At 44.6% G+C, this 11030-nt stretch overlaps 1 protein-coding gene across 19 annotated transcripts in view; it reads left to right on the plus strand.

The window, feature by feature from the left end:
- Nucleotides 1-11030, plus strand: part of LOC105486946 (pleckstrin homology domain containing A7) — a 243839-nt gene that overhangs the window by 180379 nt on the left and 52430 nt on the right. The gene's annotated exons all lie outside the window — the stretch shown is intronic.

An 11030-nucleotide genomic window follows, 5' to 3' on the forward strand; every position in this document is an offset into this window, starting at 1 on the left:
TGGAGCTGTTCCTATTCAGCCATCTTGCTCCGCCCCCCCATCTTGACGATGCCCCGCTGCACGGTGGGGACCTCGGGTCCCCCGGAGGAGCCGCCGCTCTGCGCGGAGGATGCCATGTGTGGAGATGCAAAGGCAACGAGTGGAGTGGCTGGCCGGACTGGAGGTGTCAATGTGGGTGTTGGTGTTGGTGAAAGGGAGTCGAGGCGAGGGGCAGGCTGGCTACCAGCTGCGGAGGGTGGACGGGACGGACTCGCTGGGCGCTCACAGGAGCAGCAGCGGGACTCGGAACGAAAGAGACGCGATCTCCGCCGCCTCTCTTGTGCTTTCTGAAAGCATGAATAATGATGTCTTAAAGATCACTAAATATCAGTATATATGAATCACCTTTAATTTTTACTCATATGGTATTTCAGTGTAGATGTACTGTAGTGTAGTTTTAAAACCTGTATTTAAAATTTCTGTATTAACCTTCTACAAGCCTCTGCATGTGTGAGTCTTTCAGATTGCTGGGTAAAAGTATAACACGTTTTTAATTTTAACCAATACCACTAAATTGTCCTTTAAAGAAAAATGTGTGGCCGGGCGCGGCAGCTCACGCCTGTAATCCCAGCATTTTGGGAGGCCGAGGTGGACGGATCACGAGGTCGGGAGATCGAGACCATCCTGGCTAACACACTGAAACCCCGTCTCTACTGAAAATACCAAAAATTAGCAGAGTGTGGTAGTGGGCACCTATAGTCCCAGCTACTCGGAGGCTGAGGCAGGAGAATGGCATGAACCCGGGAGGCGGAGCTTGCAGTAAGCAGAGATTGCGGGCCACCGCACTCCAGCCTGGGCGACAGAGCAACACTCTGTCTCAAAAAAAAAAAAAAAAAAAAGGCTGTGTATTCCATTAGTGAGTGTGTCATTTCCCCATATCTTTGCCAATAGTTGATATTATGTCTTTTAATTTTACTGGCCTGATACATAAATAGTATCTGATTATCTTAATTTAATGTATATTTCCATGACGGTGAAGATCTTTTATATTTCCACTTTTTTTTTTTTTTTTAAAGACACGGAGTCTCACTCTATCACTCACTGCTCGAGTGCAGTGGTATGATCATAGCTCACTGCAGCCTTGAACTCCTGGGCTCAAGCAATCCTCTCACGTCAGCCTCCCTAGCAGCTGGGACCTCAGCTGTGGGCCACCACATCATGCCTGGCTAATTTTAAAAGATTTTTTAGAGACAGGCTTACTATGTTGCCCTGTCTGGTCTTGAATTCCTTGCCTCAAGCAATCCTCCTAGCTCAGCCTCCTGAGTAGCTGAGATGACAGTCACCAGCCACCATGCCCAGCTCAATGGCCACGTGTATTTCCTATTAAGTGCATTTCCTGTACCTATCCTCTGCCCATTTTTCTACTCAGTTGTTTGCCTTTTCTTGCTGCCTCCTTTCCTGTGTGCTCTGAAATCTGCCAAGGTTAGCAGTGCTGCTTAGCCTCTTGCAGAGGTTGATGATAGGCTATGGAATTTGTTTTTCCTCTTCTTTCAAAATCAGAATGCTGTTTGCCAGTTTCTAATATTCTGGCCTTTTCCCCCTTCCCTTTGATTCCTTAGAGATCACCCAATAGGTTTCTCGAGCCCAAATTCCCTTATGTCACTGGGGCACCACCGATAGCTGGGCCTGGAGCTCAACTACAGGAGAGTAGGGCTTCCTGTTCTTCCTCCCCATCATGGACTTTCAGGCTCTCTTAACCAGGTTTGTTCTCTTTTTCCTGGTGAAGATCATTCTTCTTAATGAAGATGTGGAATTAAACCCAGAAGCTGGAGAATTCTGCCTTCTCTGTTTATGCTGGGTCTTCTTCCCTAAGTAGAGACACCTACATCTGTTTTTTAAAACCCTCCTTTATTTTAATAAACAGAAATTTTGTTTCTGTTTTGTTTTACTTTAAATAAACAACTCCTTCTAGACTTTGCTTTTTCTGCCATTGTTCATGTGGACCCATTCCACTATGGATTTGTGCCCCACTTTCCATTTCTTGTACATGTCCTTTTATAATTTGAGCTCCAAGAGTTCCCTGTGTTATTACACTAAAGATGGCAAAATGGGTTTCTTCTTGTGTCCCAACTTTGCTCAATTCATTGTGGCTGACTAGGATGCTAGGTAGGAGAGAATTTGAGAATGAGATTGAACTTTATAGGAAAAAAGTACATGACTGATAAATGACGTCTGGCTAGAACCCTTGAGGATTAATCTAGATAGCTGAGATTTGGGTATTTTTTAGCATCAGGTTTTGGTGCTGGAAAGGCTCCTCCCCTTTCCCTAGTCTCAGGAAATTGTATCATCCCTAATTTTTCTCTGACTTTGAGATGTATTCTTATTATGCTCTTAATAAACTCTTAAAACTTCATGATCATGTTTGAGGTTTTGTCCCTTTAAAAATAAAAAACACAAGGCCGGGTGTGGTGGCTCACTCCTGTAATCCCAGCACTTTGGGAGGCCGAGGCTGGCAGATCACGAGGTCAGGAGATCAAGACCACCCTGGCTAACGCAGTGAAGCCCCGTCTCTACTAAAAATACAAAAAATTAGCCGGGCATGGTAGCGGGCACCTGTAGTCCCAGCTACTCGGGAGGCTGAGGCAGGAGAATGGCGTGAACCCGGGAGGCAGAGCTTGCAGTGAGCCGAGATGGAGCCACTGCACTCCAGCCTGGGCGACAGAGCGATACTCTGTCTCAAAAAAACAAAACAAAACAAAAACCACACAGGCCAGTACAGTGGCTCGTGCCTGTAATCCTAGCACTTTTGGAGGCCAAGGCAGGCAGACCACTTGAGGTCAGGAGTTCAAGACCAGCCTGGCCAACATGGTGAAACTCCGTCTCTACTAAAAATACAAAAATTAGCCGGGCATGGTGGCAGGTTCCTGTAATCCAGCTACTCAGGAGGCTGAGGCAGGAGAATAGCTTGAACTCAGGAGGCAGAGGTTTCAGTGAGCCGAGTTCATGCCATTGTATTCCAGCCTGGGCAACAGAGTGAGACTTTGTCTCAAACAAAACAAAACGAAAAACAGAAAAAACAAAAACAAAAACAAAAAAAAGCCCAAGAAACTAAAACAAAATAAAAAACACAAGTTTTTCCAATAAAGACATAATAGCATTTCTCCATAAGTTTCTGAGAGCTGAAATTGTCAGCCAAGCAAATACAGACTTACTGAATGTTCTATTTTTCCAGAATAAGATATTCAGACATTTGGTTGGTTAAAATTATTCATCAGGCAGACTAAATCTTGCCTGTCTTCCAGTTTGGTGTTTGGCCTTGGAAAAGCTCCATCTCTGTAAGTGGGTGGCCCCAACAGTAGCATTTCATTTGCTCCCTCTGTGATTCTCACCCAGAGGCTTCTCTCTTTATTCATACAGGCAGATGCTTCCTTTATTAGTGGTGGTATGTATTAAGACTGTTGATTGCAGATGACAGAAAATACAGAGAAATTTACCTTTAAAAGGAGGGAATTTATTGGTTCATATCACTGAAAAGCTCAAGATAGATCTGGCTTTAGAAACAATGGGGTTCAAGGCTCAGACAACATCACTAGAAGTCATATTCTCAGAGTCTGGGCTCTTCCCGCCTGTGTGTTGAATTCAGTCTTGAGCTCCATGAGGAGGTCCCTGGCACATCTAGGGCCTGGTGGCAAGATAGCTGCAGTGGTCCCAAACTCATGTCATCAAAGTTAAAATCCAGTAGGAAAGAGCCAGAGTCTGGTCCAGAAGCTCTGAGATTCATACTGATTAGACAGGTTTAGTTTGCATTTGTGTCCCCAACCGTCTCCCGTGGCCAGCGACAACATCATGCTGATAGCGGAGGCCTGAAACACATGCTTCACTTCTGAGAACCAGGGGTGGAACCATATCCAGGCCGTGAGGACTAAGAGCGAGGTGGTGTGGGTTCTCAAGGAAGTGTTAAGACTCCGTGGGCAGAGAACCATGGGCAGAAATGGCTTACTGGGACATGGTAAAGAGGGCATCAATAATCAATGTCCAGGCTGGCTGATTTATCCCTCACTTCCTACTATACCTATTTCTTTTGCCTTAAGAATCTCTTCCCAGTGCTTAGTCTCTGAAATCGGATAGACCTGGGTTCAGATCCCTGCTCTACTACTTTCTGGCAGTGTCATCTTGTGCAAATTATGCATGCTTTTGAAACCTTGATTTTTCTTAATTCATAGGCTTGCTACAAGGATTAAATTAAATGTATCAAGTGCTTGCTTAGTCCAGTGCCTGAGACATAGTAGGTGCTCCCTATCAGCTATATTAACTTCCATAGGATTTGCTTTGACAGTATTTTCAGCCGTTTTCTCTTTACCTCCTTCCAGTTTCATCATTAATTCCTAGATCTCAATGATGGGTCTCCTATGAACAAACTGCACTCTCTTCCCTGCCAGGATATACTCATCTTCTAGCAGTGTGAGTTGTTCAACAGTTCAGGGTCCTTAAAGCCCCATCCCTAAGTCCTATCTGTCTTCAGCTCCCACTTCCCCCAGCCTCTTCCTATTCTTCTGGCCCAGGAGCAGAGCTAAAAGCCTCACTGCAACTCTGACATTTTTATTTGAGACAAAGTCTCACTCTGTCACCAGGCTGGAGTGCAGTGGCATGATCTTGGCTCACTGCAACCTCTGCCTCCCAGGCTCAAGTGAACCTCCCACCTCAGCCTCCCAAATAGCTAGGACTACAGGCATGTGCCACTGTGCCTGGCTCATTTTTTGTATTTTTTGTAGAGATGGGGTTTCACCATGATGCCTAGGCTGGCCTGGAACTCCTGGGCTCAAGTGATCCACCTACCTCAGCCTCCCAAAGTGTTAGGATTACAGGAGTAAGCCACAGCACCTAACCTGCACCTCTGACTTTTTGTTCTCTTGTTTGTTACACAGGCTTCAGAACTCCATGATAGACATGAATTCCAGTATTTTTGAGATCCCACACCACATGCTGTGAGGGACACCCTGCACTACTGGCAGGGCCTACTCTCTACCCCTGCCAGTCATCTTCTGCCCCACGTCCATATTCTTCCACTGGCCATGCTGTGGACTCTGGTTTTTGATTCTCTACAACCTTTTTGAAATCTGCCTTACCAACTTCCCCCATAATAGTCCCTTTTCTATCTTGTCTAAGGATGTTTTTTCCTCTGTAATAAGCTAAAGCACTAAGTAAGGAGGCTATTTGCAGCTCACAAAACTGACAAGTGACCCACCCAGGCAGGAGGGCATATCAGAAACAGAACTCATCTTTTTTCTCAATTTCCTAACCTCTGTGTTCTCTGGAGTAGCTGCAGTCCTGTCTTGGGACTAAAGAAACTTACAGTAGAGTCACCTTTAGAATAAAGTCCAATTTCCTTAGTCGTTGGAAACTCTGCATGGACCTGGTCCCTACAGAGACCTTTGGTTCATCTCCTGCCATTTCCCATTCTCTGTGGCATGCTGAACTTCTTTCAGCAACTTGAATTGGTGCATTTGTTCATGCATTCATCCATTTAGTCTTTTATTCTGTAAATATTTATTAAGGGTGGCCAGGTGTGGTGTCTCATGCCTGTAATCCCAGCACTTTGGGAGTCCTAGGCAGGTGGATCACCTGAAGTCAGGGGTTTGAGACCAGCCTGGCCAACATGGCAAAACTCTCTCTCTACTAAAAGTACAAAAATTAGCTTGGTGGCACATGCCTGTAATCCCACCTACTCAGGAGGCTGAGGCAGGAGAATCACTTGAATCTGGGAGGAGGAGGTTGTAGTGAGCTGAAACCACACCACTGCACTCCAGCCTGGGTGATACAGCAAGACTCCATCTCAAAAAAAAAAAAAAAGTATATATATATATATATAGAACTCCTGAGCTCAGATGATCCACCCACTTTGGCCTCCCAAAGTGCTGGGATATATATATATATATGGCATACTGTGGGTCAAACACTGTTAAAGATGCTAAGAATACAGTAGTGTTCAAAGAGAGAGAGGCAAGATGCCATGCTGCTTACATTCTGGAGGGGTGGGGCAGGAAGACAAACCATAAACAGGAAAACAAGAAATCATTAAGACAATTTGTATCAAGATCTATGCAGGAAGGCAGTAAGACCGAGTGATGAATTAGGGTAGGACTAGGGCAAGGGAGTAGCCACTTTTGTTTGGGTGGTCAGGGAAGGATTCTAGATGGGGCCTGATTGATACAAGAAAGTCAGATACACAAAACTTTGAGGAAGCGTGTTCTGGGCAGAGGTGATGGCATGTACAAATGAGCGTAGAGCATGGCTGAACCAAAGTGAGCAAGGGGAGAATAGACTGATGAGGTGTGGGAGGATAGAGGTCCTTCTCATGAGGCAACCAGGATCCCTCTGGGCTTTGCTCACCCACTTTACCAGCCCTCTCACCTGCACCAGGGCAACCCCAGCATATCCTCAGGTTAGCCTAGAAGAATGATATTTCCTCCTTTCCTGACTATTCAGCGTGTCAGATGTCCCTGTTTGTAGTACACTGTCATTCCTTATTCATAGGTCTTTCATGCTAAAGTTATGCTGACCTGCTTTCTCATTGTCACCCTTACGAGAATTAAGCTCCTTGAAAATGAGAACTGCATAGGTCTCACCTGTCAGTGCCTGGCATATAATAAGTGTTCAGTTAATGCGTAGATACATGGGGGTTTGGGCTACAAATTTTCATTTGGAGCCCAAACTTTGCAGTTATCCAAAGAGCTGAAATCTCAAGAAGTTTTATCTTTCACAAATGGAGGTATAAAAAAGGAACACTTCTTCATTTTTTGAGGAAGCTTCAGCAGTTTTACAAACATACAATGCTTACACACAAAGTCAACCTTGTGATAATGCACTTTCAAGGAGTCAAATTTGCAAAAGATGTGTAAAACAAATTAGAGCTCTCTAAAAGTCTTTATACAATTTGTACCTCCAGTATTGGGAACAACGTGAAGGTGAAACACATAACGTAGCAAATTGGCCCTATGTGTGAAGGGACAGATGTTATACATGGTTGAATAATTTGGTAGGGGAGATTTCTGGTATTTTTTGCTTGCATTTTCACTTTTATGTTTTTCAAAATACTCGCTGTACTTGCATTTAGGGAATGGTTGTAGTATAGAAATGTAGTATTTGCTGTCCATTTGAAACTCTGGTTCTTGCTCAGCTGTTGCAATTAAGCGCTCTTCCCCTTTTGCAGCACCAGTGATAATTAGCTTTTAAACTTTTGTCTTTCACCATTAAGTAGCCCTGTACACTTACCATAGCTATTTTGCAAGTGAACAGTTTTACTGATCTCTTCCATTGTTCTGTAAGGAATACAGGATGAAGGAATACTTGGCTTTTCCATTACTACATCTGGCCTTTAGGATTTCAGCATTCTGGATTTTCATCATTTTGCGAGGGAACAGTTTTGCTGATCTCTTCCATTGTGCGGGAATACAGGAAGAAGGAATGATATTTGGCTTCTCCATTACCACATCTGGCTTTTAAGATTTCAACATTCTGGATTTTAATCTTTTGGGATTGAAATTTTCGACTTTAGGGATTTTGACCTTTCGGGATTATGGTGTTCAGGATTGTATCTTTCGAGATTATGATCTGCAACATGTACATAGATGTTTGGCTGGCCAGGTGGGTAGGCAGATGAATGGATGAACAGATGAACAAAACAGTTGAGAAACCTCTACCTATAAGATGTTCCAGTGAGGATTTGGAATAGCTGGGAGTGATCAGAACATTCTCCTGGGGCTCGTGCGTGGGGGATCGGGCTGCTCAGAAGTGGCCCACATATTTTGGGTTATTTGCACTGTCTTTGAGAGCTAAGTCTTTGGCCTTCCAAACTCTAATCACCATCGGCAAAGTGTAGCTGGACAGCCCTGGAGACTGGACTAGCCTCTTGGATCCTCACCAGAAGTAATTTATAGACATGTTTTCAGCCTTGCACAGGGCTTTGGAGTCGTATCAGATGAGGTTTGAGTCCTGCTTATGTCACTAGTTGCATGATCCAAGGCAAGTTGGCTAATCTCTCTGAGCATCACTTTCATTCCCTTTTTTTTTTTTTTTTTTTAATGAGAGGGAGTTTGGCTTTGTCTCGCAGACTGGAGTGCAATGGCATGATCTCAGCTCACTGCAACCTCCACCTCCCAGATTCAAACAATTCTCCTGCCTCTGTTTCCTGGGTGGCTGGGACTACAGATGCCTGCCACCATGCCTGGCTAATATTTTTTGTATTTTTAATAGAAATGGGGTTTCGCCGTGTTGGCCAGGCTGGTCTTGAACTCCTGAGCTCAGGTGATCCACCTACCTTGACCTCTGAAAGTAATGGGATTACAGATGTGAGTCACTATGCCCGGCCACTTTTATTACCTTTCATGAAAGAAAAATGTCTCTAGCACTGTGGGTTTGTGTGATGATAAGAAGAGGTAGTAAAGTGCTTAGCTCAGAGTTTTGCATTCAGTAAGTGCTCAGTCAGTGATGGCTGCCGCTGCCAGATTCCTGTCCTTTATTAGAGTCCATTTATTATAGGTAATCCAGTAGTTGTGTGTGCCCTCAGCCTCTCTGGGCTCAGTCCCGACCTTGCAGAATTGTTACAGGGATTACAGGTTGTCCGTAACAGATTCCTAGCTCACAGTAGGACCTAGCATATGGTAGCAATAACCAAGCCCTGGCCATTAAAAAAGTGTATCTCCCAGACTGTGACTGCTGGTTTCCCTGGGGAGATGGAAAGTGAGTGAGCGTGGTGTGTGCTAGAGCTTCAGGGTGGCTCAGGTTGAGCTGTGACTGGTGGCATGGCTTACCCAGGTAGAAGAAACAGAGAAGGATTCTCCAGGCAGGAATGAACAAAGTGAGGAGGGCTGGCAGGCCTGGAGTAGCTTTTTCCTTTTCTTAATCTGGTTTGTCAATCCCTACAACTTTAAAAGGGACTTTGCCAATAGCTGCTCTACTGAGGCAGGAGGCAACCTCAGCCTAGCATTCTGGTTGTTTCATTTATTCTGCAGCCTTGCTCTTCTCTGTGGGAGGGAGGCCTGAAGGATTGTGGAGGGTGTCATCAAAGCTGTCAAGCCCTCTTGTTAATTTAGGCAGAGCACAGCATGAAAAGTAGCAGGCTATTCTCCCTCCATCCCAAGGGGGCTGCCCTATTTAACTCTGGGGAAAAGAAGAAACTAACTCCCTTCTCCATTTCTCAAATGCTAGGAACTCATTCAAAAGAGCGAGCCTGCCTTAGGGTGCTCAGCATACTTTGGGCTCCTTTCTCTTCAGTCTTTTGTACAAGTCTATTGATTGTGCCCAGACTGCAGATCAGTGCTCAGGACTCAGGATCTGTTAACACAGGCTGAGCTGCTTTCCCATGGCAGGACTTCATCATCTGGCCTGGCTCAGATCCAACTCCTCAAGACTCTCAGTGGCCTGGGTTCTTGTTCTTGGGCTCCTAGTTTGGTCATTTAGGTGAGGTGAGTTGGGAGGGATCCTTTGAGTGGGATTACAACAGAAAGGCTATGTCGGTCATCAGGACTAAGGTTCTATCAAGCCCCTACAAGCTGTCATTCCTCTTCCTATCTCAGTATTTGAATGAGATTGAATGTGTGTGGGGTGTGTGCGCCTTTAGCATTAAGATAGAGGGAAATATTATTCCTTATTGCCTGATGAGATAAATGATTTGGAGGCAGAATAAAATAATCAGTGCACAGTTGCTTGAAGATCTGTGAACATTCAAGTTCTTGTGAAGAAAAGAAATGAGAGAAGTATCACCAGTCTGAGGTATGTGCTCTTCCCACTTGGAAGGGAAAATAAGAATTTGCTCTAAACAGACAAATAGTATTCTGTGATATGCTAGAAATGCTGGGGCCCAACCCCAGTCAATGGTAAGAGTAGCCCCTTGTAACAGTTAGGGGTCATGTCTGGTTGCTAGAAATAGAACAACCCAATTTAGGGTGGCATAATCAAATTGGGTTTTAGTTTTCTCCCATAGCAGGAATCCAGGGGTAGTCAGTAGATTGGTACAGTGGCACTGTCATGCAGTCAGGGACATAGGCTCTTTATCTCCTTCTACCCAGCTTTTAGCATATGACTGGCGTCCTTATTTTTATCATGTTGCAGTTCAGCAAAGTCTAAATCCCAGGCAGGAAGAAGAGAGGGGTTGGCTAAGCTTGCCTTCTTATAAAGACTTTCCTGGAGGACCCCACCTAGCAATTTATGCTTATATCTTATTGGCCAAAGCTATGTTATATGATCATCCTCAGCTACAAGGGAGGTTGGAAAATGTAAGTGTTTTGCAGTGTACATTGCCACTTTGAAAAAATTGGGGCAGAGGAGGAGGGAATACCTGTTGGGTAGTAAAGACATTTGTATTTGAGGGCATACTGTGTGCCAGACACTGTGCTATGCTGTTTCTCTGCATTGTCTCCATTAATCCTCACAACAGCCCAAGGAGACACTGTTATCCCATTTTACAGATGGGGAACTTGAGACTAGAGATGTCCCTTGCCCAGGGTCACACAGTTTATGTGTGGTGGAACCAGTTCTTGAATCTAGGTCCAACTGGTTCTAAAATCTGTGCCTGCTGTTATTTTCAAAAAGTGACACATATGGCCAAAATGGTCACTGAGTGTCAGGAATTTCCTGTGTTCTTGAGCAGTGACTGGTTTCAGATGTTCATGATCATAGCATGACCTGCATGGGAACAGCAGCCCATCTGGAAAGGCTTGTGTTGTCTTAGCTAAACATCTATGCTCTGCATGGCCAAGCTGCCTGAGTAATACAGTCATTGACAGCTGAGGGGTGCTTCATTCTTTCCCATCATTGTGCTAAATCGAGCATTGCAGATCTGTTTTGTGACAAGTGTCCTGACTTGAGAAGTCATGTGTTAAATTGTTGGGAATGCAAAGAGACAGGGAGAATACCAAAAAACTTTTTTTACCTTAAATTCCATAACTTAGTAAGTTAAATGTTTAGGTCCGGTAAGGTGGGGGAGTAGGGAATATTACTTTCACCTTTCTTACCTGCATCCAGAGCAGGAACATTTTGTGCACAAAGGCACA

Source organism: Macaca nemestrina, chromosome 12, assembly GCF_043159975.1.
Source record: "Macaca nemestrina isolate mMacNem1 chromosome 12, mMacNem.hap1, whole genome shotgun sequence".
Classification (NCBI taxonomy): Eukaryota; Metazoa; Chordata; class Mammalia; order Primates; family Cercopithecidae; genus Macaca; species Macaca nemestrina.